Below are 23795 nucleotides of genomic sequence, written 5' to 3' on the forward strand. Positions count from 1 at the left end.
TTCTCCTTTTTTTTAAGCTTTGACAAAGGGTCAGTAAGACTCGAAACATCAGCTCTTTTCTCTCCTGCTCTCCTCTTTTCTCTACTACCAGAGCTGCTGAGATTTTCCAGCATTTTCTCTTCTGGTTTCATGTAATCACACATTCTTTTCCATCTGGCAAGTTTCTGCCCACTTGCCTAACCAGTCTATATTTCTCTACAAATGCTTTGTGTCATCCTCGCCATTTGCCTTTCCACCTATTTTGTGCCATTTGCAACTTGGGTACAATGCATTCACTTTCCTCAAATAAGTCATCAATACATTTAATAAATAACGATCATCCCTGCTATAGGTTGCCATTCTGAAAGTGCCACCCCCCTCCCCCCCCACCGTTTGTCCATACTTGCTCTTCTATTAGTTAGCCAACCCTTTATCCCACACCTTGGGGGTCTTATCTTATTAAGTGGCTTAACGTCTAGTACCTTATGAAACACCTTCTGGATATCCAAATGTATATTACAAAAAGCATAGCTGAAGGCTGATTAATTACATGGAATTATATGGAATGTGTGACTGTGATTGGGTGTTTATTTCATCATGACTTTTCATAGTATGTGCACATTGTACTTTGCCGCTGTGTAATGTGTTGTCTTTGTCAATGTTTTCGACTCAGATAAAGATCAGGTTGTATTCACTTTGCCAGGCGTCAGTACTTCCAGCTGGCGAATGACATACAAAGCCTGGGCCTTATGAAATATTAATAAATGAACTGAGTAATCTGATGTACTTATTGATGATATGCTCACCACAAATCATTCTTCCTTTCAGCTTCTCACAGTCACTAGTGAAAAGAGGACTGGATTGGATTTTGTTTTATCGCTCCTAGAGTCATTGAGTCATAGAGTTGTACAGAATGGCAACAGACTCTGCAGTCCAATTCACCCACGCCGACCAGATATCCTAAATTAATCTAGCTCCATTTGCCAGCTGCTATTTGGCCCATATCTCTCTAAACCCTTCTTATTCATATACCCATCTAGATGCTTTTTAAATACATTAATTGTTCCAGCCTCCACCACTTCCTCTGGCAGCTCATTACATACACACATCATCATCTGCGTGAAAAAGTTCTCCCTTAGGTGCCTTTTAAATCTTTCCTCTCTCACCTTAAACCTATGCCCTCTAGTTATGTACTCTCCTATCCTAGGGAGGAGACCTTGCTTATTTACCCTGACCATGCCTGTCATAATTTTATAAACTTCTATGTGGTCACCCCTCAGCCTCCGACGCTCCAGGCAAAACAGCCCCTGCCTGTTCAGCCTCTCCCTAGAGCTCAAATCCTCTAATCCTGGCAACATCCTTGTAAATCTTTTCTGAATCGTTTCAAGTTTGACAATATCCTTCCTATAATTGAACTTCCCTTTCTTTTCTCAAGGTCCCAGTGCATGCCAGGACATTGTTCTGTGGATGGTATAATTTTATGGTGGAGCCTAGACTATAGCAACAGGCTTTTTCACCACTGTGTGGGGACCAGGTGACTTTTCCAATGTGCTTGATATGCTCTTCATCTTTCTGAAGCTTTCATTCTGTTCACAGATGTTGCCTGACCTGCTGAATATTTCCAGAATGTTCTGCTTTTATTGTTTACTTGGGGTGGCATAGTGGGTCAGTGGTTAGCACGGTTGCCTCACAGTGCCAGGGACTTGGGGTTGATTCCCACGTCGCGTGACTGTGTGTGGAGTTTGCACATTCTCCCTCTGTCTGTGTGGGTTTCCTCCCACAATCCAAAGATGTGCCGGTCAGGTGAATTGGCCATGCTAAATTGCCCATAATGTGAGGTGCATTAGTCAGAAGGAAATAGGTCTGGGTGGGTTACTCTTTGGAGCGTTGGCGTGGGCTGAAGGGCTTGTTTCTACACTGTAGGTAATCTAATCTACTCTTATTAGTGCTTCATGTTGGTCCTTGTCTTTTTTCAGTATTGGTTACTCTCTGGAGTCGGGGTCTTTTCCCACTGTGTTACCATGTAATACTTGAACCAATCATGGATGCTTATTGGCACAGGAACTCATACAAATCAAACATGGGGTCTTCCAGGATTGTAAGACTCAAAATTACCCCATTGGCACCTAATGAGCAGACACCGACCTATTAATAATGAAACAAGCATATTAAAAATTCATTAGAAAAATAGTTGTAACCTCTTAAGTTCCCCACTATTGCCTTCACTATAGTTTTAACCATGGACTCTAATCTCTCCATTAAGAATGAACACTGATTCCCAATTCCAGAATATTGTGTGTTCATATTCAAGCTGCCAGCTTTAAACTCCATTAAAAGCTCATGGTTCTCAGCCTGTGCTGACATAAATTACATCAAAGATGATATTTTTTTCTTCTTCCTTAGAGCTTTTAACATTTAAAGAGGATCAACATTCTGTTAACAACTGTCTTGTGGTTAAAAGTCAAAGGACATCTGGTCATGCGGCACACTTTAGAGATTGGTAAAATATGAGCAGCACACTTAAATGAAATTGCTACTTTGTGCTGTTAATATGTTTGGTGGACTCACTTGGCCTTGCAAACTGACAATGCTGAAGGTTCTGCTGGTGCAATATGTTGGTCCATTGTGGCTCATCGCCAAGGTCATTAAAGGGCTGAAGATGAATGGAAAAGAACAGTCAGAGTCAGAGTCATACAGCATAGAAACAGGCCCTTCAGCCCACTGTGTCTATGCGACAAAGAAACATCAAGCTACTCTAATCTTATTTGACTGCATTTGGTTCACAGATTATTAGACTTAATGAATGGAAAGTAGTGACTGCTTCACCATGAGGTGGGGGGCAGGGGAGAGAGAGCGAGAGAGACAGACAGACGTAATGATTAGAGGAGTCCTCTGCACAACTATCATCTCATGTATTTCCCAGTTGAGAGCAACATTGAAGGAAGACTGTCGTCTAATGTATGTAGTGGTGTCAGGCTCATTGAAAGAAGGAGTAATTAAAATCTCTTGCAAATTATAGGAAATAACTGGAGAGTAGAGACAAATAATAAAATTAAATATTATTTATAAATCAGTTTCCTGCACATGATACTTTTAATCATCTTGGATACTAACTCAAAATAATGGAGGTGATGCTGAAATATTAAAGTAAGTGTTTTTCCATGGTCTTAAGGACCCTGTACAAACACTGGACTGTAGGAATCTGGGATTCACTGGCTGTTAAGTTAATTTTGGTAATTAAGGGCTGTCTTCAGGAAACTTGATCTGCTGCAGTCCATGTAATAGAAGGACTCCTCCAGTGCTGCTTGGAAAGGAATTCTAGCATTTTGATGCTGTGATTTTGCGCATCTGTCTCACCAACATCATCAAAGCTGGCATTTATTGCTTATCCTTAATCAGCCTGGAACTAAGTGGCATGCGAGACCACTACAGAGGTCAATTAAGCATCAACCACAGGGGGCTAGGAACCAGAAAACAAGAGAAGTAGACAGTGCGGTGGAAATTAGAGACTAAGGAACAGGACCATGAAGTTAGCATTACCAAGGAGAAGAATAGGCAGAGAGCAAGTGAAAGCAAAGGAACTGGTGGGCTGAAGGGCATATGCTTGAATACAAGGAGTATAGTGGTTAAGGCAGGTGAATTTAGGGCTTGGACTGGTGCCTGGGAGTATGATGGTATTGCGATCACAGAGACTTGGTTGAAGGAAGGGCATGATTGGCAACTGAGTGTTCCTGTAGCTTCAGACAGGACAGGGAGTAAAAAGGTGGGGGGGTGGGGGGGGAGAGGAGTTGCATTGGTCAGAGATGATATCACAGCTGTGCTAAAGGAGGACACTGTGGAGGGCTTGACCAGTGAGGAATTATGGGTAGAGCTGAGAAATAAGAAGAGTGCAATTACGTTGTTGGGGTTGTACTACAGGCCTCCAAACAGAGAGTGTGAGGTAGAAGAACAAATAAGTAAACAGATTATGGAAAAATGTAGAGACAACAGGGTGGTGGTGATGGGAGATTTTAATTTTCTAAACATTGACTGGGATACACTTACTGTCAAAGGTCTGGATGGGACAGAATTTGTAAGGTGCATCCAGGAAAGATTTCAAGAGCAGTGAGTCAATAGTCCAACTAGGGAAGGGTCCATATCGGACTTGGTGTTGGGGAATATGCCAGGCTGAGTGGTAGAAGTTGCAGTGGGGGATTTCTTTGGGAATAGTGATCACAATTCTGTAAGTTTTAGAATACTTGTAGACAAAGGTGAGAGTGTCCTAAGGGAAGAGTACCAAACTGGGCCAAGGCCAATTACATCAAAACTAGGTAGGAGCTTGGAAATGTGGATTGGGGGCAGCTATTTGAAGGGAAGTCCACATTAGATATGTGGGAGGCTTTCAAAGATAGGTTAAAGTTAGTGCAGGATAGGCATGTCCCTGTGAAAACAAGGAATAAGAAAGGCAAGATTCATGAACTGTGGATGACTAGCCAAGAAATTGTGTGATGAGCCAAGAGGAAAAGGGAAGTGTACAGAAGCTCCAGGTAGTGAAGAACAGAACAGGCTTTGGAGAAATATCAGGAGAGAAGGACCCATCTTAAATGAAAATGAAGCAGGCTAAAAGGGATCATGAAATAACTTTAGCAAGCAGAATTAAGGAGAATCCCAAGGCCTTTTATTCTTATATAAGAAGCAAGAGGGCAACTAGAAAAAGGGTTGGTCCACTAAAAGGATAAAGGAGGAAGATTGTATGTCGAATCTGAGAAAATGGGTGAGATTCTCAATTATTTCTTTGCATCATTGTTCACTGAGGAGAGGGACATGATGAATATTGGAGGTTAGAGATAGAAGTTTGTTTACTCTGGATCATGTTGACACAAGGAGGGAGGATGTGTTGGGTAGGCTAAAGGACAAATCCACAGGACCGAATGGGATCTATCCGAGGTTGCTGAAGGAGGAGAGAGAGGAAATAGCTGGGGCCCTGACAGATATTTTTGTAGCATCCTTAAACACAGGTGAAGTGCTGGAGGCCTGGAGAGTTGCTAATTTGTGCTCTTGTTCAAGAAGAGTATAGGGATATTTCAGGTAACTACAGACCAATGAGCCAGTGGTGGGAAAGTTGCTGGAGAAGGTACTGAGAGATAAAAGCTATTTATATTTGGAAAACAATGGGCTTATCAGTGATAGGCAACATGGATTTGTGTGGAAAATCATGCTTTACATACTTAATAGAGTTCTTTGAGGAACTGACTAAGTTGATAGATGAAGGAAGGGCTACAGATGTCATATACATGGACTTTAGTAAGGCATTCGATAAGGTTCCCCATGGCAAATTAATGGAGAAAGTGAAGTCACATGGTGGATAAAGAATTGGTTGAGCAAGAGGAGACAGAGTATTAGTTGAAGGGAGTTTCTTGAAATGGAGAAAGGTGACCAGTGGTGTTCCACAGGGATCAGTGCTAGGGGTGCTGTTGTTTGTGATATACATAAATGATCTGGAAGAGGATATTGGTGGTCTGATCAGTAAGTTTGCAGATGACACGAAGATTGGTGCAGAAAGCATAAAGGACTGTCAGAGAATACAGGAGAATGTAGATAGACTGGAGAGTTGGGTGGAAAGTGGTAGATGGATTTCAATCAGGGCAAATGTGAGGTGATGCATTTTGGACGGTCTAATTCTAGAGCAAGTATACTGTAAATGGAAGGGCCTTGGGAAAAATTGATGAGCAGAGACATCTGGGAGTGCAGGTTCATTGTATCCTGAAAGTTGCTGCACAAGTGGGTAGAGTGGTCAAGAAGGCATATGGTATGCTTGCCTTCATCAGACGGGGTATTGAGTATAAGAGTTGGTAGGCCACGTTAAAATTGTACAAGACTTTGGTTCAGCCGCATTTAGAATACTGCGCACAGTTCTGGTCACCATATTACCAAAAGGATTTGGATGTTTTGGAGATGGTGCAGTGAAGGATTACGAGGATGTTGCCTGGTATGGAAGGTGCTAGCTATGAAGAGAGGTTGAGTGAGTTAGGATTGTTTTCATTCGGAAAAAAAAGGAGATTGAGGCGGGACCTGATTGAGGTTTACAAAATCATGAAGGATATAGTCAGGGTGGATAGAGACTAGCGTTTTCCCAGGGTGAAGGATTCAATAATGAGAGGTCATGCTTTCAAGGTGAGAGGAGAAAAGTTTAAGGGGGTTACACGCGACAAGTACTTTACACAGAGGGTGGTAGGCGCCCGGAACGCTTTGCCAGCAGAGGTAGTAGAAGCAGGCACGGTAGATTGATTTAAAGTGCGTCTGGACAGATGCATGAGTAGGTGGGAGCAGAGGGATACAGATCCTTAGGAATTGGACAATAGGTTTAGACAGTGGGTTTCGATCTGCATAGGCTTGGAAGGCCGAAGAGCCTGTTCCTGGGCTGTAAATTTTCTTTGTTCTTTGTTCACACCGTGGTTGATCTGGATTCACCATTAGGCTATGCTTAGTAAGGATGGTAGATTTGCTTTCCAAAGGGACATTATCAGATGGCTTTTTATGACAATCAATGATAGTTTAATAGACATTGTTGCTGAGAACAACCTTGTATTCCAGATTGATTCAAAGGCTTGGGCTTCATTGTACTTCCTACAAATTGGTTAATCTTCCAAGCCTGATGCTGAACGAGGGCATATCAAAGCCACCCTGAGTGACAATGGTCGTCCTGAACAGCTCGGGCTGCATCTTACTTTCTTTGGGTTGTATAAGTTTCATTGTGTTGTTTAAAGGATTGTTCACCATGCGGCCCAGTGAGATCTCAAGCCATATGTCAAACTCACCAGATTGATGACCTACCCTTTCTTACCACATGCTGTGTGTAGAACAGCTCATTATTAAGTGGATATCTACCAAAGGCTGACATCCCTGCCACTGTGCCAGCTTTAAAAGGTAACTGTGCACCTAGACAAGTGTTGGTAGCCCAGTGTTGCCTCTCACCAGGAATGTACTGGTACAGCAGCCACAAAGACATGTTGTTCATTGCCATTAGAGCAAGGCTGACACTCCCTTACACCCCAGCTACTGTCCAACTATCAGGCCACACAGATTTCCCAACCTTAGCAACATCCCTCCGAAACACTGTCTCTAAGTCTACACTCCTCTGTTCCCAGTGCCCATTGCTGACTTGCAGTTTGCTATTGACCATTTGGGGTACATCACTGACAGGAGACAATCGGACAACTACAAACATGGGCTTTCATTTACAGCCAGCAAAAAGGAACACAAACAAAACCAATTGATTTGGAGATGCTGGTGCTGGACTGGGGTGTACAATATTAGAAATCACACAACACTAGGTTATAGTCCAATAGGTTTATTTGGAAGCATAGCATTCAGAGCGCTGCTCCTCCATCAGGTGGTTGTGGAGTATGAGATTGTAAGACACAGAATTTATAGCAAAAAAGTTTACAGTGTGTTGTCAGTGAAATTATATATTGAAAATTGAAATTATATATTGTTTGTTAAGTCTCTCATCTTGAAGAATGACCATGTTGGTTTTGGTTCTTTAATATGTAAATCGCAAAACGTTTTTTTAAAAGTTACATTCTCAAGTGAACTTTAACAACTGCTGTCATGTCAGCCCAGATAATGTATTGAAGGTGTGAGGTGCCCTGTGTGAGACTGTCTGTGCCCCAATGTTCAGACTGATTCTTATCTAAAAAATGGGTTTACAGAATCTTACATGGATTCATGCAGTTTTTGAGCAAAGTAAAATGTAATTCTGCAAGTACAAATTCACGCTGCAAACTTATATGCATGTGTGTGTGTGTGTTTTTGTGGGGGGGCGGGGGGGGGGGGGGGGGCTTTTTCAATCTAATTTCAGTTACAGCACACTAGACTTTTGCTATAAATTCTGTGTCTTACAATCTTATTCTCCACAATCACCTGATGAAGGGGCAGCGCCCGAAAGCTAGTGCTTCCAAATAAACCTGTTGGACTAATACCTTGTGTTGTGTGATGTTTAACTTTGTAAAACCAATTGAGGCTGAAGTTCACCCACAATACTCAACCCCCTCATTGAACTATAGAAGAATGAGACCTTATTGAGACATATAAGATTCATGGGACTTGACAGGGCAGATGTGGAAAAGTTGTGGGAGACTCTAGGGCTACGGTGCATAATCTCACAATAAGGGGTCTCACATTTAAGACAGAGATGAGGAGGAATTTCATCTCCCAGAGGGTCGTGAATCTGAGGAATTCTTTATGCAGAGAGCTGCTGAGCCTGCTCATTAATGACTAATTGTTAAACAAACATGACAGATAGTGAAATGAGGGACTCTGCCTCCTACAGCACTCTTAGAAGTTTCACTAATTATGGGTATTTTTTGTCTAGTTATCCCTCTTTTTAAGTCTTTTGCTGATAACCTCTGCATCATAGATATTTGCAAGCACCAGTGGCATGGTGCAAAATGCCTTTGACCAGCATTTCAATCCTAAAATGTTCATTGTTTATGTATTGCAAATGGGAGGTGACATTATTCACATAGCTACACTTTGCACACACATGCTTGAAGTATTTTGTGAACAGATAGTTCACACTGCTAGAATGCAGGAGCAACATAAGTGGTGTTCACCATAAACAGAACGTTGCCCCAATGTCAAAAAAATGTTTAGCTGACCACACAAATGAGTAATATGGTATATGATGATGCCAGATATGCAGATCCAAAGATTGGCAAATTATAACAAGAAAGATATCCCTTCAATTGTTTGCAACAATGTATTAATTATACCAACCAGCCTGTGCTTGCAAGATTCACAACGCAGTGTCCATCATTGAATATGATTCTGCAATTTGGCAACATTTGCTGGATAATCCGGAGTGTGAAAGAAAAATGCACACATTATTTGACAGCCAATTTAGGAATGTCATTTGGGCTTGCAGTGTGGTCTACTAGAAATTACATATATTAATACATGGTCTTGTTCTTTGCAGGCAGAAGGAGCAAGTGCATACAGTGTGTGCCCATTTCAACTCAAAGTATGTGACAGCCATTTGCTGATTCATCTGTCAGGACAGGAACCTGAGCTGGAGCATTTCAGCTATGAAGGTAAACTAGATTAGGTTAGACTCCCTTCAGTGTGGAAACAGGCCCTTTGGACAAACAAGTCCACACTGACCCTCCGAAGAGCAACCCACCCAGACCCATTCCCCTACACCTAACACTGTGGGAAATTTAGCTGAGGGGAGAAATTGATTGAGGTATATAAGATTATGAGGAGCATAGATAGGGTCCTATTTATTTCTAAGACATTTTCTCTTAGTAGAAGGGTCAGCACCAGCGAGCATGGATTTAAGGAGAATTCTTTTCACCTAGAGGATAGTGAATATCTGAAACTCATTGCATGAAAGGTAGTCATGGTGGGAACTATTCCAACATTTAACAATTATTTAGATGAATTCTTGAAATACTTTAATATTCAAAGTTAAAAATCACACAGCACCAGGTTATAGTCCAACAGGTTTCATTGGAAGCACACTAGCTTTCGGATCGTCGCTCCTTCATCAGGTGATTGTTATCCATCATCAGGACAATCTCCTGATGAAGGAGCGACGCTCCGAAAGCTCGAGTGCTTCCAATTAAACCTGTTGGAGTATAACCTGGTGTTGTGTGATTTTTAACTTTGTACACCCCAGTCCAACACCGGCATCTCCAAATCATGTTTAATATTCAAGGCTACATTCCAAGTGCTGGGATGAAAGTAGACAATGATGGACATAGATACAATGGCCTGAAGCATCTCTTTCTGTGCTGTAATAGTCTTTGGCTCAGTGACCTCCAGTTAAATTACTGTAAAACTCAGATAACCATATTTTATATTCGAAAATATAGCCTTATATTCCCTTCGTTAGGTGGGTCTAAATATCCTGTGTGAGTACGGCTCCCAAGGTTAGCATCAGAAATCTGGCACAGAGAAATCTTTGTTGTTTTGACTGATTTGAGGTTTGCAAGCTGTTTATTCACCAGTGATTCTATACTCCCACATTCATAAGACATTGCTCTCCACAGATAGGCTGTTAAATATTTAATGTGTTTCTACTTTCCTTCTTCATTTTCTTCCCTGTTCTTCTTTCCAAATAAGATATAGTTCTGTAAGTACCAACTTCCTCCTGGAACATTTCCCATTGAGGCATTAATCACATTGGAGCTTGAGAAGGAAACCCAACACCATAGCTCATCACTGGATAATTACAGCTGAATGCAGTCCAATACCCATGTATTCCAGAAGAGGCTGGTGAATATTCATATCAGAAACATTGTGCTAACCGATTTCTCTCTCCCTTTGTTCAGACCAATTTAGGACTGAGAGGAATGAGCTCAGCAGAGACTCAGAATTTAACTTGCTTGGTCAGTATGAACTAGCCATTCACTGCTCCATCAGTGAGTTTTAAGATGCATGTAATAAAAATAACATTTAATTGACACCAGTCAATAATACATTGACATCTCCATGCCATCAAATCCACTGTCAAAGGATCTCTTAACAAAATTTAAGAGATCTGGCTATTTTTTATCTCACCCAGAAAATTAACCTTCTTTCCCATTTTACTTGGAGTTGAGGGGGTGGGGGTGGGGGTTGGGAGGGGGGGGGGGAGGAAATGGGATGCTAGATGATCATCCTTTTCCATCTCCTCCTAACAGTCATCTATTCCTCATCCAATTCTTCTGCATTTAAGTTTTTCACTGTGACCGTGTTCTTTCTGTTCTTAGTCCTCTCTTCTCTATCTTCCTGGCAATCTCCACCATTCACCTCAAATTTCCTCTCTCTCTACACAGCAGATAACCATACTATTTCAATCTTTCCCAGTGACTTTCTTCAATGATGCCACAATTCTCAATGACCTTTTGATTTGTTGGTTCATGATCTTGTCCTTTCTTGTCACTTCATCCATCCATCTCAATGTCTGCATCCAGTTCTTCTTCCTCCCTTAGAGTCATGGAATTATACAGCACAGAAAAAAGATCCTTCAATCTAACTTGGCCATCCTAATGTGATCCACTCCTATTTGCCAGCATTTGGCCCACATCCCACTAAACCCTTCCTATTCATATACCTGTCCAGTTGCCTTTTAAATGTTGCTACGCACATCACTTCCTCTGACAGTTCTTCCAGCCTCTGCATGAAAAAGTTTCACCTCAGATCCTTTTAAATCTTTCCCCTCTCACCTTAAAACTGTGCCCTCGAGTTTCATCCTCTGCCACTCTAGGAAAAAGACCTTGGCTATTCACCCTATCCATGTGCCTCATGACTTTATAAACCTCTTTAAAGGTCACCACTTAGCCTCCGACGCTCCAAGCAAAAATGCCCCAATCTGGAATTGTGAGAAACACAAAATTACATGATGGGAAAACTCTGGTTGTAACAAAATACAAGTTAAGATTACAGCAAAGGTCAAAGCATTACTTAATCTCAGCAGGACATGACGCAGGCTAAGTCCACATAAATTCTTTAACCTTGGTAAACCTCGTCAGAGCTTAATTAGTTGGCTCCACATAACTTCTGGAATACTAACTAAGCCTAAATAAGGACATTCCACAAAATTATCTGAGCCCCCAACAAGGACTAGGTAATGGATGGCTTAAGTGACATAAGGTTTAGGAAGTCAATATGATAAACATCGGAAGTAATAACACAGATCGTAATTCAACGAACTGGTCTGATGGATGGTGAACCTCTAGTGATAGTTATTGACAAATATTGATAAGATTTAAGTATGAAGATTCCTGCTTTTCTCTCTGTAAGCACGAACTTGTGAGAGAAACTGAGAGCTGTGGCTAAAAATCCTTGGGATTTCTCTCTCCATCTCTCTTTCTCTCTCTCTCTCTCTCTCTCTCTCTCACAGCTCTCAGTTTCTCTCACAAGTCCATGCTATTTAGACAAAAGAAAAAGTCTGAGAGTGTTTAACAGCTTATGAATGGGAAAACCTCAAATTCCCAGAATTCATCCCAAATCCTAACAGATTTTCTTGGTTTTCTCTAAATCTTTAAATCGGGTCCCATTGGGTATTCTGTGAACCAGAAAATATGAGATTAAAAAGCCCATGAACTGCAGGAATTATAAATAAGTGGCAGGGATGATGTTTGTTTGATGGAATGATTTATCTGATTGTGATGTTAGCAATATCTTCTACATAACTGGTCATTTGCACCAAAACAATTTCACAATTTATTTTCTAAGTCAAAGCTTTTTTGCAATATACTGATTAAAGGGACAACCATCTTCTTATAAAAGTGAGCATTTAATTCATCTTTATAACTATAATAACTAAAGAATGATATCATGATTGACTTACATTTTATTTATTGAGAAAGATGGTCAGTCATCTGAGTTTCCTCTGCAATATTTCAGTTTGATTTATATATATGCAGATACTCTTTAGCATTGTAATAATCTATACCTGAACTATACTTGGGCTGGTGTTCTAGTGAGCTTCATAACTACAGAAGTAGAGAGAGCTAGTCTGGAGTTGGGTGGGTGGGGGTGGGGGGGGGGGGGTGGGGGAGGTTGCAAGAAATCAAATTTGGGAAGATGAGGTAAAACGGAAGGTGGATACAAGGCAAGAGAGAAAGATATAAATATCAGAAATGATAAACTGACCGCGACAGAAAGGATACATATCCAATACTAAATCAACTGCTCGGGCTAAAGGTCACAAAAATAATAAAATGACAAAACAAAAGGCTCTGTACCTGATTCCACAGAGCGTTTGGAACAAAACGGTTGAATTGATAGTGCAAATAAATTAATACAATCTGAAAACCACTGCAAAGACATGGCTGCAGGATGGTATTTGTCAAGATATGAATTTTGAAAGATACAGGATGTTTAAGAAGGACAGGAAGCTTACAAAAAGTTGAGGGGTGATTCTATTCAGTGATGATGGTATTAGTGCGATAGAGAGGGATGACACATGTTAAGGAAGCCAGGAAGTAAGAAGTGGCTTGTGTGAAAATGAGAAATGATAAAAGCAAAAAGTCATAGAACATAGAACAATACAGCACAGTACAGGCCCTTCGGCCCTCGATGTTGTGCCAGCCTTTTATCCTACTCTAAGATCAGGCTAACCTACATATCTTTCATTGTACTATCTTCCATGTACCCATTTAAGAGTCTCTTAAATGTCCTTAATGTATCTGACAAGTCACTTGTGGAAGTGGTGTATAGGCCCCTTAAGTGTAATCAGACAGTGGGATGGAGTATGAAGGAAGAAGTAATGAGAGTTTGTCTGAAGGCCATGGAAATAAACATGGAAATGCTAATCTATTTATCGATTGGAAAAGTCATATTTGCAGAGATATCCAAGAGGAGAATTCAGACTAGTTTCTTAGACAGCACAAATGGACAGCAGGCTTTTCTTTTCATCATTCACTGGATGAGGACATCGCTGGTTAGGCCAGCATTTATTGCCAATCCTGGAACGTGGTTAAGAGTCAGCCACATTACTGTGGGCTGGAGTCACATGTAGGTCAAGTAAGAACAGCAGTTTCTTCTCTAAAGGACACCAGATGGATTTTTCCAAAAAAATTCTCAATGGATCCATAATTTCATATTTTTATTGAATTCAAATTCCACCACATGCTGTGACAGGATTTGAACCTGGGTCCCCAGAACATTACTGGGATCTTGGGATTAACAGTCCAGCAATGATACATAAATAATTAGCAATGTTATTGCATAAAATGAGAATTGATGGGAACTCTTTGAGGTATGTTGTCTGAGCTTTTTTTTGAAAACCTTAATTATTGTGAAGACAGAATGAGGAAGCAGTCAAACATTAAGGACAGCAAATAGCAATTCTATACTTTGCTAGGGTGAAAGTGAGCATCTTCAACATTTCTACTAAATGCCCACATTTCAATTGTTTATTGTTAATCCAGAAATTATGTAGTCTGTAGGAAGCTTTCCTCTTAAAAAAAAGCTAAAACCTGTGTTTTCCAGTATGATGATCATTGACAAACAAGTCTGCCCAGTGATTATTAGAACATTACTGGGATCTTGGGATGAACAATCCAGCGATGATACCAATGGCTATCACATCCCCTTGAATGAATAGGCTAGACTTTGTATGGTGCAACCAGATGGGATTAGTCAGAGTCATAGAGATGTACAACACAGAAACAGACCCTTTGGTCCCAACTTGCCCATGCCGACCAGATAGCTCAACCTAATCTAGTCGCACCTGCCAGCACCTGGCCCATATCCCTCCAAACCCTTCCTATTCATAAACCTATCCAGATGCCTTTAAATGTTGCAATTGTACCAGCCTATACAGTTTTCTCTGACAGCTCATTCCATACATGCACCACCCTCTGTGTGAAAATGTTGTCCCTTAGGTGTCTTTTATATCTTTCCTCTCTCACCCTAAAAACCTATGCCCTCTAGTTCTGGAGTCCCCCACCACAGGGAAAAGAACTTGTCTATTTATCCTATCCATGCTCCTAATGATTCTATAAACCTCTATAAGGTCAACCCCTCAGCCTCTGACACCTCAGGGAAAACAGCCCCAGTCTACTCAGACTCTCCCCATACCTCAAACTCTCCAACCCTGGCAACATCCTTGTAAATCTTTCCTGAACCCTTTCAAGTTTCACAACATCCTTCCAATATTGCATGCAAAATTCCAAAAGTGGCCTAACCAATGTTCTGTACAGCCGCAACATAACCTCCCAACTCCAGTACTCAATACTCTGACCAATAAAGGAAAGAATAACAAACACCTTCTTCACTATCCTATCTACCTGCGACTCCACTTTCAAGGAACTATGAACCTGCCTCCAAGGTCTCTTTCTTCAGCAACACTCCCTAGGACTTAACATGATGTGTATAGGTCCTTCACAAAATGCAGCACCTTGTATTTATTGGAATTAAACTCCATCTGCCACTCCTTAACCCATTGGCCCATCTGATCAAGATCCTGTTGTAATCTGAGGTAACCTTTTTTTGCTGTCCACTACACCTCCAATTTTGGTGTCATCTGTAAACTTACTAACTATATCCCTTATGCTCACATTCAAATCATTTAGATAAATGACGAAAAGTAGTGGACCTATCACTGATCCTGGTGGCACTCCACTGGTCACAGGCCTCCAGTCTGAAAAACAACCCTCCACCACCACCCTCTGTCTTCCACCTTTGAGCCAGTTCCATATTCAAATGGCACGTTCTTCCTGTATTCCATGAGATCTAACCTTGCTAACCATGGGGAACCTTGTCAAACGCCTTACTTGAAGTCCACATAGATCAATCACATCTACTGCTCTGCCCTCATCAATCCTCTTTGTTACTTTTTCAAAAAACTCAGTCAAGAGACATGATTTCCCATGCACAAAGTCACATTGACTGTCCATAACCAGTCCTTGCCTTTCCAAATACATGTACATCCTGCCCCTCAGGATTCCCTCCAACAGCTTGCCCACCACTAACATCTGGCTCATAGGTCTATAGGACCCTGGCTTGTCTTTACCGTCCTTCTTAAACATTGGCACCACGTTAGCCAACCTCCAGTCTTCCAACACCCCACCTGTGACTATCGATGATACAAATATCTCAGCACAAGGCCCAACAATCACTTCCCTAGCTTCCCACAGAGTGCACGGGTACACCTGTTCAGGTCTGGGGACTTATCCACTTTTTACGCTTTTCAAGATGTCCAGAACCTCCTCCTCTGTAATATGGACATTTTTCAAGATGTCACCATCTATTTCCCCACATTCTCCATCTTCCATATCCTTTTCCACAGTAAATACTGATGCAAAATACTCATTTAGTATCTCCCCCATCTTCTGTGGCTCCATATAATGGCCACCTTATTGATCTTTGAAGGGCCCTATTCTCTGCCTAGTTACCCTTTTGTCCTTAATGTATTTGTAAAAACCCTTTGGATTCTCCTTAATTCTATTTGCCAAAGCTATCTCATGTCCTCTTTTTGCCCTCCTGATTTCCCTCTTAAGTATATTCCTACTGCCTTTATACCCTTCTAAGGATTCACTCGATCTATCCTGTCTATACCTGACATATGCTTCCTTCTTTTTCTTCACCAAAACCTCAATTTCTCTAGTCATCCAGCATTCCCTATACCTACCAGCCTTTCCTTTCACCCTGACAGGAATATACTGTTCTGCATTCTTGTTATCTCATTTCTGAAGGCTTTCAAATTTCCAGCCGTCCCTTTACCTGCGAACATCTGCTCCCAATCAGCTTTTGAAAGTTCTTGCCTAATACCGTCAAAATTAGCCTTTCTCCAATTTAGAACTTCAACTTCAGGATCTGGTCGATCCTTTTCCATCACTATTTTAAAACTAATAGAATTATGGTCGCTGGCCCCAAAGTGCTCCCCCACTGACACCTCAGTCACCTACCCTGCCTTATTTCCCAAGAGAAGTTCATGTTTTGCACCTTCTGTAATAGGTACATCCACATACTGAATCAGAAAATTTTCTTGTACACCCTTAACAAATTCCTCTCCATCTAAACCCTTAACACAATGGCAGTCCCAGATTATTTTTGAAAAGTTAAAATCCCCCACTATAACCACTATTTTTCTTTCAGATAACTGAGAGCTCCTTACGAGTTTGTTTCTTATTTTCCCTCTGACTATTAGGGGGTCTATAATACAATCCCAATAAGGTTATCAACCCTTTCTTATTTCTCAGTTCCACCCAAATAACTTCCATGGATGTATTTCCAAGAATATCCTCACTCAGTACATCTGTAACACTATCCCTTTTCAAAAAGGCCACTCCCCCTCCTCTCTTGCCTCCCCTTCTATCCTTCCTGTGACATTTGTATCCTGGAACATTAAGCTGCCAGTCCTGTTCATCCCTGAGCCACATTTCTGTAATTGCTATGATATCCTAGTCCCATGTCCCTAACCATGCCCTGAGTTCATCTGCCTTCCCTGTTAGGCTTCTTGCATTGAATTAAATGCAGTTTAATTTATCAGTCCTACCTTGTCTCTGCTTTGTCCTCCCCTGACCTGTTTGACTCGCTTCTTTTCTGAACTGTACCAGTCTCAGATTGATCACTTTCCTCACAATCCTCCTGGGTCCTACCGCCGCCCCCACCCCTTATTAATTTAAATCCCCTGAGCAGCAGTAGCAAATCTCCCTGCCAGTATATTAGGCCCTTCCAATTCAGGAGCAATCCATCCTTCTTATACAGGTCACTTCTACCCTAGGAGAGATTCCAATGATCCAAAAATGTGAATCCTTCTCCCATATACCAGCTCCTCAGCCATGCATTCATCTGCTCTATGCCCCTATTCCTACCCTCACTCACTCGTAGCACCGGGAGTAATCCAGATATTACTACTTTCGAAGACCTCCTTTTTAAATTTCTGCCTAACTCTCTATATTCTCCATTCCGAACCACATCCTTTACCCTTTCTATGTCATTGGTTTAAATGTGCACAAATGTCCTCAAGCTGGGCTCTCTCCCCCTTGAGAACATTGCCTCTCTGAGACATCCTTGACCCTGGCACCAGGGAGGCAAAACACCATTCTGATGTTTCACTGCTGGCCACAGAAACATCTGTCTCTGCCTCGGACTAGAGAGTCCTCTAACACAATCTCTTGGAACCCAACGTACCACCCTCATTGCATTAGAGCCAGTATTAATACCAGAAACTTGGCTGTTCATGCTACATTCCCCTGAGATTTCATCACACCCTACATTTTTCAAAACAAAATACTTGTTTGAAATGGGGAGAGCCACAGAAGACTCCTGCATTACCTGCCTACCTCTCTTACCTTTCCTGGTGTGAACCTATCTATTCAAGGCTACACGTGCTATCGTAAGGACAGACTGACGGGCAGAGGGGGTGGGGTGGCCTTGTTGGTAAGGGAGAATATTCAGTCCCTTGCGCGGGGGGACCTAGAGTCAGGGGATGTAGAGTCAGTGTGGATAGAGCTTCGAAACACTAAGGGTAAAAAGACCCTCATGGGAGTCATCTATAGGCCCCCAAACAGTAGTCTGGATGTCGGATGTAAGTTGAATCAGGAGCTGAAATTGGCTTGTCGCAAAGATGTTACTACAGTTGTTATGGGGGATTTTAACATGCAGGTAGACTGGGAGAATCAGGATGGTATCGGGCCTCAAGAAAGAGACTTTGTGGAGTGCCTCAGAGATGGATTTTTAGAGCAGCTGGTGCTGGAGCCGACCAGGGATAAGGCGATTCTGGATCTGGTATTGTGTAACGAACCTGAATTGGTCAGTGACCTCGAAGTGAAGGAGCCATTGGGAAGTAGTGACCATAATACAATAAGCTTCAATCTGCAATTTGAGAGGGAGTGGGTACAATCAGAAGTGACAATATTTCAGTTGAATAAAGGGAAATATGGAGCTATGAGGGAGCAACTGGCCAAAGTTCAATGGTGCAATACCTTAACAGGGAAGACCGTGGAGGAACAATGGCGGATATTTCTGTGTATAATGCAGAAGTTGCAGGATCAGTTCATTCCTAAAAGGAAGAAAGATCCCAGGAGGAGACATGGGCGGGCGTGGCTGACGAGGGAAGTAAAGAAACATATAAATTTAAAAGAGAAAAAGTATAACTTAGCGAAGATAAGTGGGAAAACTGAGGACTAGGAAGCTTTTAAAGAACAACAGAGGATTAGTAAGAAGGAAATACGCAGAGAAAAAATGAGGTACGAAGGTAAACTGGCCAAGAATATAAAGGAGGATAGTAAAAGCTTTTTTAGGTATGTCCAAGGCAAAAAAATGGTTAGGACAAAAATTGGGCCCTTGAAGACAGAAACAGGGGAATATATTACTGGGAACAAAGAAATGGCAGAGGAATTAAATGGGTACTTCAGATCTGTGTTCACTGGGGAAGACACAAGCAATCGCCCTGAGGTAACAGTGGCTGAAGGACCTGAACTTAAGGGAATTTATATTTGCCAGGATTTGGTGTTGGAGAGACTGTTAGGTCTGAAGGTTGATAAGTCTCCGGGACCTGATGGCCTGCATCCCAGGGTACTGAAGGAGGTGGCTCGGGAAATCGTGGATGCGCTGGTGATTATTTTCCAGAGTTCAATAGAATCGGGGTCGGTTCCTGAGGATTGGAGGGCGGCTAATGTTGTGCCACTTTTTAAGAAGGGTGGGCGGGAGAAAGCAGGAAATTTTCGACCAGTTAGTCTGACCTCAGTGGTTGGAAAGATGCTGGAGTCTATTATAAAGGATGAAATTACGGCACATCTGGATAATAGTAACAGGATAGGACAGAGTCAGCATGGATTTATGAAGGGGAAATCATGCTTGACTAATCTTCTTGAATTTTTTGAGGATGTAACTCAGAAGATGGACGAGGGAGATCCAGTGGATGTAGTGTACCTGGACTTTCAGAAAGCTTTTGATAAAGTCCCACACAAGAGGTTAGTGAGTAAAATTAGGGCGCACGGTATTGGGGGCAAAGTACTAGATTGGATAGAGAATTGGTTGGCTAATAGGAAACAAAGGGTAGTGATTAACGGCTCCATTTCGGAATGGCAGGCAGTGACCAGTGGGGTACCGCAGGGATCCGTGCTGGGACCGCAGCTTTTTACAATATATGTAAATGATATAGAAGATGGTATCAGCAATAACATTAGCAAATTTGCTGATGATACAAAGCTGGGTGGTAGGGTGAAATGTGACGAGGATGTTAGGAGATTACAGGGTGACCTGGACAAGTTGGGTGAGTGGGCAGATGCATGGCAGATGCAGTTTAATGTGGATAAATGTATGGTTATCCACTTTGGTGACAAGAACAGGAAGGCAGATTACTACCTCAATGGTATCAAATTAGGTAAAGGGGCTGTTCAGAGAGATCTGGTGTTCTTGTCCACCAGTCAATGAAGGCAAGCATGCAGGTACAGCAGGTCGTGAAGAAGGCTAATAGCATGCTGGCCTTCATAACAAGAGGGATTGAGTATAGAAGCAAAGAGGTGCTTCTGCAGCTGTACAGGGCCCTGGTGAGACCACACCTGGAGTACTGTGTACAGTTCTGGTCTCCAAATTTGAGGAAAGACATTCTGGCTATTGAGGGAGTGCAGCGTAGGTTCACGAGGTCAATTCCTGGAATGGCAGGATTGCCTTACATGGAAAGATTGAAGCGACTGGGCTTTTATACCCTGGAGTTTAGAAGACTGAGAGGGGATCTGATTGAAACGTATAGGATTATGAAAGGATTGGACACTCTGGCAGGAGGAAACATATTTCCGCTGATGGGGGAGTGCCGAACCAGAGGACACAACTTAAAAATACGGGGTAGACCATTTAGGACAGAGATGAGGAGAAACTACTTCACCCAGAGAGTGGTGGCTGTGTGGAATGCTCTGCCCCAGAGGGCAGTGGAGGCCCAGTCTCTGGATTCATTTAAGAAAGAATTGGATAGAGCTCTTAAAGATAGTGGAGTCAAAGGTTATGGAGATAAGGCTGGAACAGGATACTGATTGGGAATGATCAGCCATGATCATATTGAATGGCGGTGCAGGCTCAAAGGGCTGAATGGCCTACTCCTGCATCTATTGTCTATTGTCTATTGTCTATTGTCTATCAATGTGACTGTATCTGTGACTTATCTCTCTTCCTGTAACTGCCATCCATCACACTCCTTTGCTCTTGTAAATTCCTCAATGCATCTAACTGTCGCTCCAATCGATCCATTCAATCCGATAGGATTCACAATCAACGTTAATTAATGACTTTTTGTTAAGGTGCCCCTAAGTCCCAACGATCATAATATGTTTGAATTTTGCATTCAGTCTGCAGGAAAGAGGTGTGGGTTCAAGACTAGTACTTTAAACTTTAAGTTTAAAATTTAAATTTCAGAGAAATCATGAGGGCTTAAAAGCAGAGCTAGTTAAAGTGTCCAGGTCAGTATAAATGCAATGTTAGGAATTAAGGGACATTTCAGAATACACAGAATAGATACATTCCAATGAGACAAACAATTTACAAGGGGAATCCTTGGAAATTCAAGGGATTGTCTAAATCAGACTGAAACATCTCTACATCCTCCTCACAGTTCACCGTTCAACTGTTCATGTCATCTGCAAATTTGGAATTATTACATTTAGTTCCCTAATCTAGATCATTAAGATATATTGTGAACAGCACTGATCCTTGCAGTACCCCACTAGTCACTACTTGCCATTTGGAAGAAGACCTGCTTATTTCTACTGCTTGTTTCCCATCCACTAATCAGTTATCTATCCATTTCAATGCATTATCCCCAATCCCACATACTTTAATTGCACACCCTAACTTCATGTGGGACTTTGCAGATAGCCTTCTAAAGGTCCAAGTAAGCCACATCCACTGCCTCCTGTCATCAACTCTACAGGTTACATCTTTGAAGAATTCCAGTAGATTTTGTCAAGCATGATTTCCCTTTTGTAAATCTACTCTGTCTTATCCTGCCAGTGTTTCCTATTTCCTCAGCTCTTATGTTTTACAATAGACTCTAGTATTTTATCCACAACTGACATCAGGCTGACTGCTCTCTAATTCCCAGTTTTCTCTCTCCCTCCCTTTTTAAATAGTATAGTTACATTAGCTACATAAACCAACCAAAATTTCCATCTATTGTTATTTCCTACATCTGCAAAATTGGGGCAGCCATCTGTCATCGATGTACCTTTCTAGAAAGATATACTTGACAAATGAAGGTTTATAAGAGTCAAAGAGGAATGGAAGATGGACATATGGATGAAGTGATCTTTGTATGTTGACAATGCTTACAGACCCTAAGTGCAAACTCAGCGTTAGCACAATTACTACAACACCCACACATCACAAGCTATATGGAAGGTGTGGCCTTCCATATACACCAAGGACATAACAGTTTTCAAGCAATTTGGCATGTGGCACAACACGGGAACAAAGTGCACTACAACAAAGAGCTGCAAAGAGCCATGTACTGACCCAAACAGAATACGCATAAGGAGTATCATCACGCTCCAGACCATTTAGTATTCTACCAGAGATATGCGCATGATGTGCTTGACAGACCAAAATCTAATGATGCACATGATATGAAAATGAATGACAAACATATACAGTCACACTCTCAATCTCATGGGAACCAATGACATCAAAATGCTCAAAGTGTTTGCAAAAATTCAAATGATCTGTCCTCAGAAAGCTGCTAACTATTTATTCTTGGCTAAGAGTGACACAGGTCAAGTACCAATATACTACCTCTGTCAATCTTAAAAAATATATACTCTCAGACATAGGAAGCCAAGATGAAATCCATAAATGTAAAACATCAGCGTATGATGGTTCACCAATTCCATGTGCAGGATCAAAGGTGCTGGAAGCAACAACTATCAGTATGCCTGAATTTTGCAGATATTTAACCTCATAGGCACTGCTGGACCAGCTTGTGTAGGTGGCACCTGGCAATTTGCACCAGTCATAATCCATAGAATCAGTCAAACATCAGAGACACAACAGAAACAGTGTACTATTCAATAAAAACTTATAGAAATGAATACGAAAGAAGAACAAACCACTTCATTTTAGTTGAGCTAAAAATTCAGTTCTTTGCTTTGGAAAGAAACATTAAGGTTCAAGAAGAATAGGCTGAACAACTAAGCTCAGGATAAATCCAAACCTGAGGATACTACCGCTGAGGTGAAGAAGGCTTTAGCCTCTGGCCAGTTCACAAAGATGAACAAAGAGCTGAACAGAAAATTAGAAAGCAGGATAACTACAAGCCGTATATTCTGGTTGTAGGTTTCCTCACTGAGCTGGAAGGTTTATTTTTAGATATTTCATCACCCTACTAGGTAACATCCTGCCTCCGGACCAAGCATTGCTGATAATTTCTGCTTTCTATTTATGTGTTTGGGTTTCTTTGGGTTGGTGATGTCATTTCCTGCGATGTCATTTCCTGTTCTTCTGGCCAGGGGGTGATAAATGGGGTCCAAGTCAATGCATTTGTTGATAGACTTCTGGTTGGAATGCCATGCTTCTAGGAATTCTCATGCCTGTCTCTGCTGGCGGCGAAACCTTTGAAAATTAATCTTCCAGCTCAGCGAGCAAACCTACATCCAGAACCTCAACCTGAGCTACAAATCTTCTCAAAACTCGCTAAGCTGTATATTATCAGTTCAATGAAATGATTGGTAGTTTGTAGAAAATCTGGATAACTCATATGTAAAACAGATCACGCTCTGGAGGAGCAACTACAGAAACATCAGCTTGTGCCCAAAACAATCTTAGAGAAAATGACGGCTACAAAAATAGGTGAAGATACTCAGCCAGTCAAGGAACTATAAACACACAAGTGATGCCCTTTTACAAATAAATGTCAGTAATGATACTCCAGTAAAGAAACTCAAACTGGACATGGAGGGAACCAAACAATTGGAAGAGATCCAGGCTACAAAGAAAATAAAGAGAAAAGAAATGTTTAAGAGAGTGGTCAGTTATCAGAGCCAGTTATGAAGGATTAACATATACTGGAACAACTGAAGGTTAAAATCTTGTTCACTGATGACTTTTAGGGAAGGAAATTTGCTTTCCTGACCTGGCCTGGCCTACCAATAACTCCATCCCTATATAATCCTTCACCATATTATCAATATCCTGTGGGACACCATTGCCCAGAAACTGTAATTACAAAAGCAGATCAAATCTTGAAACCAGTAACTCATCTCCTGATTCCATAAAGCCAATCCACTAAGTACAAGGTTCAAGTCAGGAGGGTGTCAGAATACTGTCCACTTTTCTAAATGAGTGCAGCTCCAACAACAACAAGCTTTACACCATTCAGGAAAAACAAAACAGCCCACTCAATTGTCATT

The sequence above is a fragment of the Chiloscyllium punctatum genome, chromosome 1 (assembly GCF_047496795.1).
Source record: "Chiloscyllium punctatum isolate Juve2018m chromosome 1, sChiPun1.3, whole genome shotgun sequence".
Classification (NCBI taxonomy): Eukaryota; Metazoa; Chordata; class Chondrichthyes; order Orectolobiformes; family Hemiscylliidae; genus Chiloscyllium; species Chiloscyllium punctatum.